An 8,960-nucleotide genomic window follows, 5' to 3' on the forward strand; every position below is an offset into this window, starting at 1 on the left:
CGACATCTTCCCACTCATCCTAACTGTACAAATACAGCTCCTGGTTACAACAGTTTCACCAAGAACTTGGAAACGACCAAACGGTTGAAAACCTCGTACCAAAATAAATAAATTGACGGGAAAAGTACTATTTCTTCCTTTCATTAAATGAGGATGTCATTCCATTAATCATTGCCTGACTCAGTTATTTTAGTTATGATTTAATATTACTTATTCTTTGTTCATTATGGAAATGCTATGACTTTTTCTCGTTACTTTTTATTTTATGTAGTTAATTTGTTTTCCTCCTTTGTGTATTTTTACATCATGCCTTATGTAACTACGGTTGCCTTATGTCAAATCTATTTTTGTCACCTCTTCCGTAAAAAAACTAATTGTAATAAAATCGTAACAAAATGATTATCATCTACAGACTTCAGGTCTACCATCACGTGATTAATTTTCAAACTTAGCCACTATTGACTTCATAATGTGTGTACGACATACATCGAATTATAGTCTGCCAAGGAGCAATGCACACTCACCACATGGTCAGTGTTGCTCGCTGGAGTTGAGAGAGCGTCACATACAATAGGGTGCGCAGATGATTGCTGAAAAGGCAAAAGGAACATCAAACAAATTAATATGAGATGATGATAATATTTCCTCGGGATATTTACATGAACGGATTTAGCACGGCACTGTAATGCCGAGGACTATAACTTCACATCGCTTAATACAGGGTAATATACTCTTTACTTTAAATAAAAAACCACTAGAAACTTGAAAGAATGCTAATAATTGAAGACTATATAAGAAAATGTTATATTTATTACTACAGAACTACATTTTATAGCTTTCATTTTTAAAGAACGTGCTTTTGATTTATTTAAGGTTGGATGGTTAATAATATTATGTACAGGGATGTAATGAAATTTATCGCAAATATTTTTTATAATAAATATTATGATACTTTTTGTATTTTCATAATTCCCTGATTGGATCATAATTTTTTTCAATCCCCGAAAATGGTAATTTCATAAATATTGACGGTACAAGTACGCGGTACGTATTGTTTGTTAAATATTGATTGAAAAAGATTGTCTGTGCAAATTACCCAGATTCATTTCTGCGATAAGATTGCTGAAGTGGGATATGCATAACGAAAAATTACATCTGATATTTCAAATGTAACATTTAGAATACCAACCTACCTTTCTAAAGGTGACATTTCGTTCCACTGCATCTTCAAGGATTTCACTTTCTCCACGGGAATCATATCATTATCCGTAGCAGTTCTGAGATGAAAAAAGGAGAGGACATTATTTTCAACAACAATACTGACTTCCACGCGGAAGACCACTGAGTTTAACCAAGATTTTCGCTCTATTTCACAAGAATATTTGAAATAACGCGAAGAAAACTAATATCAAGGGAAGTTAAGGTACCGTAAAGTGGGGTTAAGTGGACGAAAGGAGTTAAAGTGGACCAGTTAAATAGTTATATGCCTATACTATCGATAGTAATTTCACATTACCGTGAAATTGCGTAAAGATGCATTTGAGCAGCCACTGGATTGTGGTGTAAATGAGTTGTATACATCATGAGTTGTATCGTGATATGTGCTATGTTTAATTCAAAATAGTAGTTAATATGAAACACCGTATTTCACCTAATTGAAGAATATGTGAAAAATTCATGCAATATCTTATTATCTGAGAGGTTTCATCACCTGCCAATTGAATGAATCGATTACATACACTTTACACTTTACCTAAGTAAGGTTATTTCGACTCTTTTTTCATGTTGCATCAACTTCAGTTACCAAAAAATTCACCTGAAAATAGAAATGTTTGTTTATGTAGGGTAAATTGGATCACCATGGTTCGTAAATGTGTGAAGGAGACCGGACCATCGATGTGTCACAAGTAGACAGAGAAAGACTTGAAATGTGCATTGCAACAGGTTAAAAGTGGCTGAATGCCAATTGGGAAAGCTTCAGAGATGTCCGGTGTTCTTCGGATAACAATTCGTCGTACTGTGGAAAGTTTAAATCCTCTGAAACTTAGAAGACAAACCGCCCTCTCAGAAAAAGAATGGGGGTGGTTGAGTGGTGATTCTCCACAGAAAATCAACCCCTTTTTATTGATGGCTTGATTTTATGTAAAGACTAGGGCTGCTCTAGTGCATTGACTCATGTTTGTGATTGTGTCTACACAAGCATACCTGGGAAAAGACGTTGCGAAAAAAACGTTTAAAAACAATAGGTAGAGTCAGGAATGGATGTCTCTCATATTCTTCTTCTTCTACTTTAGTCAGTCTAAAATCTCTGCAAGATTTCGAGCGAATATAAAAAGCAGAGCCCTGGTGATGTTTGTACCATTAACAATTACTTAAAAAAACTGGATCCCTCAAATATGTTCCGCCTAAAATTATGTAACACAAACAGTGTTTTCTTAAGTGCCACATGCATAAAAACTTTTTTTAATCATATATTTGTGGTTCACTTTGTCTTGTTACGATTAAAAACAGGCAACGAGTAGGACAAATGGACCACTTTACTCCAAAGTTTGGGGTACAGCTGATCACTTTTTTCAATTAAAAAATAATACAAATTGCAGGAAAGTTGGCACACTCCCATGCACATTGAATCGATAAGATTTGGAATGCCAAAGGTGTGGTTAAATATTAAAAAGAACTTCTTTTTAAAAAATTGATTGCATTGGTATCCTTAATCCCACTCTAAGGTCTACGTGTCACCACCAGACGCCATTCAAACTTCGCAGTGTTTTGGAAAATGAGATTTAAAGAGATTAGTGTTTTCGTTGTCCGTGCAATGAGCATTTGTTTTTCTGATGGAATGATAAAGCAAAATTCCATACTGCTATTTATTCAGACAACCTAGGCACACAAAACACATTGATGTTCTATTTAATATGCTGAGTACTTGGGTGTTTCAAAGCATAAAGTAATAGAATCCTCAATGGAAAACCTATCGAGTTTTTACTAAGAAAAATGAATTACTCTGTTGCTGAGTTTATGAGAAATGAATCTGTGGACCCTAAAATAGTTTATTATTTATGTATAGTTTTAACACATTATGTAAATTTTCTGTGAACGATGTAAGTTAAGTTTGTACCTTTGAAACGGGTGTTGTAAATGTTTTATTAATGTAAAAATTTGATGGAATATATTACCGCTTATTCGGAATTCCTACTTTATGAGTAAAATTTTTCTGGACCATGAGTTAAGTACCGGCAAATAATATTTTTGACTATCACCATGTATCAGTTATATTTTTTATTTATCTGATGAAAAGAAGCATTGATATTAAGTAGTGATTTTTAGAGACAATAACCATTGAGAGTTTAAACAACACCTAATTAAGCAATTACGCATTCGAATTGCGAGTAGTCTTCTTTGTAACATTTCAACGTCTATGTATTCTAGTTAGGGGGAGCGTGTTAGCCATTTGGTTAGCGTACTTGGTTGATTATCAAGGGATTCAAGGTGAAACCTTCAAATGCCCTCAAAATGAAATCCTCCGACTATAGAAGCCCACGTTATAGGAAATGGCCCCCTGCCCAGATTGTGAGATATTCACACGCTTGGGTAAGCTCAAGCCTCACCCACAGAACAAACCTTTAAGTCACATCACTGAATGAGTGAGATACCCCAAACATATTTCTCATTCATTATGATGCAAAGTATACATCATTTGAACGCCATACCTTGGATTTTCGAAATCTTGTTCCAATATCTCCAGGACTTCAACTAAGGACTCGAATAATGGATTCTGGTTTTCACTGTGAGAAGAGAGGTACATATATTATTCTTCTTCACGATTGATCATTCAAAATATAAATGCAATGAATTCAGTATGGTCTGGTGACAAATCGTTTTTTTAATTTGTCCATTGAGATAGTGTTTGAAACATTAAGTGAGCAAAATTCATCCTTTCTTATTCATTCCCTGACTATTGCGCTATTTTTGGCGAAATCTCAAAGCTCGTAACCCTTTATAAGACAAACTAATCGACTCAGTATGATTCTTACTAATAATCAATAAAATGATAATGTTACCAAATAATAATCATTTTCCTTTTATTACCACGTAATGAATTAGCTTAAAAACCTGGTGTAAACACCCATTCTAAATATAGGCAGGTAATCAGTAAGGTGATGTGTTGTAGCCTGGGGACACACAGACGGTTCCGCTAAGCTGCTCACGCTCCAAAAATGGGCACATGAGATAGAAAATAGCGTCGATAACTATATTTGTAGTCAGTTTGCATTTTTAATTTGAACAAATGGTATCGCCTTCTTACATCAAATTTTACTTCTCTCGTGATAAGTCTCGTAATTTGGCAAAAGTGAAATTTTTTCATTGCTAGTCCAACATTTGTTGGAACGCTTAAGAAATTAGTCGGCGATGCTGGCTCCGGAGATTCCAAGGAACGAGCGAGTGAACTAGTGTACATCTTTAAAAGGGTCTATTCACATTCAACCACACACAAAAATCGCAAGAAAATAAGCCTATAATGCACTAAAAGCGATGACAAAGTAAATGGACGAAATTGGTGAAGATCCTGTTGACATTACGACTTGGGGGCTTCATTTAATTCCCTTTGCAAGCCCCTTGGCTTCTAAATTCCTCATCTAATTGTGTAAAAAAACATTAAAGTCACTCGGTTGTCTCCCAAAGTGTAAGACTTCCAGGGCGGAATCGTCATGTAAAATTATCGATAAATTTATGTTTAAAACCTGATGCTTTCTTGAGGATGGAACTGTCAAGAAAGTAGTTCCAAGCTACTAATAAAAACTATAATTTCGCTATACTCACTATAAGGAGCGGTGCAGCTCTCGTTCTTGCTTCAGAATATCCTTGACCATGGACGGTGTAGAAATGGAGAAGTCCTGGCTGCAACAGAAAGGCAAATTTGTTACCATGACTTCACGGAGCGGAACCTCCTTAGCTTCACATGTTACTAGCATCGGAATCGCACAACAAAACTCCAAAACAGGGCAGCGACTAACGCATCAACTGAGGCAAATTACATGAGTTACAGTTTTTGGAGCCGTATTCGGCACCACTTTCCACAAAACATTTGTCCCAGTGGTGGGTATTACAATCGGCATAAGCGTTTGCGTTCGTGAAAGGGTATTTGAAAAGTGGTATTTAACGAGTATTATACATGGAGAAAACAGCAAAAAATGGCCAAAATCGAAAAGTATTTTTTTTCGAGATTCCACCACCTAAAAAAATTTCCGATGCACTAGTCGAAAGGTTTTTAAAAATACCACAGAAATCATTTTTTCCTCGTGGCTCTATTAAGCGTATTTAATGAAAACGCATTAAAAATTTCAAATCAACGCTATTTCTATTTTCCCGCTGAAAACTCTTGAAAATAATTGAACATTTGATCCATTAAATAAGCTTTCAAATGCCGTAAACTGCATTAAAAAATATACTTTCTACACCGAGATATCTTAATAATCCCTGGTGGATTCTAGCGGGCTGGAACTATAGGAGCATTAGTCCTGTTTGATCCCAAATCGCATGCCCTAAGTAGGAAAAAAATTTCCGAGGGGGTGGACTTTTCACCCTCTTATTCAGCTATGCCCACCAATGCCATAGTTTATTAAAATATATATTTAAAAATACTAAAAAGTATTATGTCAGTTCCTCTCTATCACCTGTATGTAACGTCTGAAGCAATCTAATTCCTTATATTACCTTTTTAAAAATATGCTCTTTAACTGCAATGATGGGCGAATATGGTCAACTGCATCATGACTGGCTACCTCTGTGACGCTAGAAAGCGTTAGTTTCGGATTTTCGTCATCGCAAACTTTCCCTCAGTTCTAATATGTTCCGTAGAACGGCTTTTCAGGTATTGCTGGAGTGCCCAGAATCTCTTTCGAAGTTTTTCTCCTCCAGTTTTATTTTTAGCGAGTTGATTCCAAAAAACTTTGGCGTGGAAAAGTATTTTCGCCTCTTCCACTTCAATGGTAACTTCTTTAATGAGACTTAACAACCAGAAATAAACAAAACAACATTCAGCAGCCCTGAGGAACATCTCCGAGTTGGAGCTATACGTTAGCTGATGTACGTATATTAACCCGGTGGTTATTCCGGGAAAATTTTACCAATTCAAAAAGTGGTTTCAATATTGCACAAGCCTGAGTGTTCAGCTTCATTAAGTTTTCAAGAGGATGTTAATGGAAAATATCCTCCTGAAGTCACATTGAAAAACTGGCAAGAGTCCCCTTTGCTCGTAGTTTTTGTCACATAAGGGTTAACATGGATGAAGGCAACGACTCACGTGCACTGGATATCCACACAGACGGATTCATTGGGCTGGAGCAGGGATTGACCCGGATTACTCATCTCCTCAACCATCGCTATGCGCCAGTGTCAAACCGCTATGAGGGCCTGAAACAACAAGAGCGAGAGGAATTAAATAATGCGGATTCTATTCTCCAACACATTAAAAAGTACGACAGGGTGTAAATACTTAGGAGTCACCAGACAGCAGGAATATGGAGAGGAAGTAGAAATGAATGCCAAATTATTTCTTGGGTATAATTTTTATTGGGCCCTTCAACATTTGCTGAAATGTAGGATGCTGCTAAAGAAAACTCTGCAAAACCAGTGGCAAAACTATGGGAGGAATACGTCCCCCGCAAGGCCTCAGAGAAATAAATATATGATTAAAACTGTTGTCTCTTTTTTACGTAAAACTACTGCAGCTGCTTAAAGTGAAATTTTGAGTTCCAAAATTATGGAAAATGTATTTTTAGGCAAGTCATTTTTCATTTTTTTCGGACTCCTGTTGCCTGGGGGGATCTTCCCCCATATCCCCCATCCCCCCACATCACATTCCTTTGTTAAGCCACTGTTCAAAAATATAAAACAGCCAGTAGTACTCTACTGCCAGCCAGTAGTACTACATATACTACAAATCGTATTTGAAAACCAAGTATTAAGAATCATCTACGGTTTCATTAATGAAAAGGTTGTATGAAGTATCAGGAGGAACAGAGAGCTTAGAGGACTGTTTAAAGATCTAGATATCATAGCTCAAAGAAAAAGTAGGAGGCTAAGATGGGCTGTTATTAGGGAAGATGGGAACTCAATTCTGAGGGAAGCAATAGCTGGAAAGGCCTGGGCTAAGATGGCAGGGACAAGTGTATAAGGACACAGAAAAGGTTGAGAGCAGAGACCGCTCAGAAGGAAGAAAGAGAAAGATGTTGTTGGTGGGGCAAGAAGCCTGCCGAGGTTAAAGTGTCCATATATGTAAGGTAAGGTTAATTCTATTCTTCGACAATAAGGAGAGAGTTTGTGACAGCCAGACGCGCAAAAATAGTCGATGGGAACTCAAAATACATTCAAGAATAGCAAGATTCCTATACGCGTTCTTTTATTTGAAAAAAATGATTTGATTAAGTACACCAGGGAAAGTTGTAAATAAAACGGAAATCCTGTGGCCTATATGATTGCGCTATATCTTGCATAAGACAATATTTGAGTGATCGCATGTGAAGAGTAGTACTAGACGGTGCAGTCTCAAATGAGGTTAGAGTCACTTCTGGCGACCGTCAGGCAGGGGTGCCGACTTACAAAAAATATTGGGGGGGCCCAAACCGGGGACCATGCCCCGGTAAATTTTATAAGTAGTGAATTTTAAGTTTTTTAAGCATTTTCGAAGAGTCATATGATCAACATTAGAACCCTGATCACTCGAATGTCGATATCTGGACACTCCGGGGAAAATCGACAAGTCTGACACATTTTTTCGTTATATCTGTAACGAATTTTTGGGGGGGCTTGAGCCCCCTCAGGCCCCATGGAGTCGGCGCCACTGCCGTCAGGGTAATGTCATAGGCCCAATCCTATTTCTTCTCTGAATCAATGGCAATGGTGAAATAGTGCACATCAACACTAGAACCGCGGAGGGGGTCAAATTGACCCCTTATGATTTTCAACGTGTATATTTCACACTTTATTTTTTTTCACAAACCTGATATTTTCTGACTTTTAATTAATTGTAAAAAGGCGTATTCGTGCGCAATTCCGACGCTCTAGGACTATTTTTGTGGACACTAGACATCAATATACCTAGAACCGCGGTAGGGGTCATTTTGACCCCTGCTCTGTTGTCGTTCCCGAACTTTATATTTTCGCAGCAGAAATTCACCGCAAGAGTAATTTTCCTTCTCTCCTTTCTTCTCTGAATCTCCTCTTTCTTCTCCGAATCAATGGCATTGGTGAAATGGTGCACATTAAGCTGCGGTTATTCGCAGACGACACTATAGTTCACAGGGGAATCCGTTCCAGTAAAGATAGGGACGAGATAACGAACGGCCGTACTGCTATAAAGCTTGGTGGGATGCATGGCATTTGAATTTAATTTAAAAAATGCGCAGTAATACATATTTGACTAAGCAATAACTCCCGACAAAATAGCTATATGATCAAGAGTACCCTATGTGAGACTGTATAATCCGCAAAATATATAGGAGTTCAACTCAATACTGAGCTTTCGCGAAATAAACATATTTGGGAAGTAAAAGGTTAATTAAATCAGAAAATGTTATTAAAAATTACTATCAAATTGCGTGGATGAAGAGGGAGAAATTAGTTTTTTTCCTCACTAGACACCATTTTGAATACGCTGCCAGTGTTTAGTCTCATGAAATATGCTTAAAATCAGAGATGTAAAAGATACAAAGAAGAGCTGCCAGGTACGTGAAACGTCGTTGCGATAATCTTGTTTTTATCACTGTGCTCTTAGATAAACTTGGAGGGGAATCTCTGTCGGCCCGTGGAGTGAAAACTATACTTAATCTTCTTTTTGAATTCAAGAGCAACTTATTTTCCTACGAAGTTTGCCATATTTTATGAACATCAACACACTACACCATAATAGATCATAAAAATGAAATAAGAGAATTAAGTATTAGAACAGATGGATAGAG

General features: G+C 37.0%; 1 long non-coding RNA gene across 1 annotated transcript; it reads right to left on the bottom strand.

The window, feature by feature from the left end:
- Positions 1 to 1,193: 1,193 nt before the first annotated feature.
- LOC124170186 lies at positions 1,194 to 4,899 on the bottom strand. Its single transcript, XR_006867348.1, has 3 exons — positions 4,822 to 4,899; positions 3,711 to 3,785; positions 1,194 to 1,277 (listed from the first exon to the last, which is right to left on the bottom strand). It is a non-coding gene; the product is annotated as an uncharacterized LOC124170186 (long non-coding RNA).
- Positions 4,900 to 8,960: the final 4,061 nt, after the last annotated feature.

This window comes from Ischnura elegans, chromosome 13 (assembly GCF_921293095.1).
Source record: "Ischnura elegans chromosome 13, ioIscEleg1.1, whole genome shotgun sequence".
In the NCBI taxonomy this organism is placed as follows: domain Eukaryota; kingdom Metazoa; phylum Arthropoda; class Insecta; order Odonata; family Coenagrionidae; genus Ischnura; species Ischnura elegans.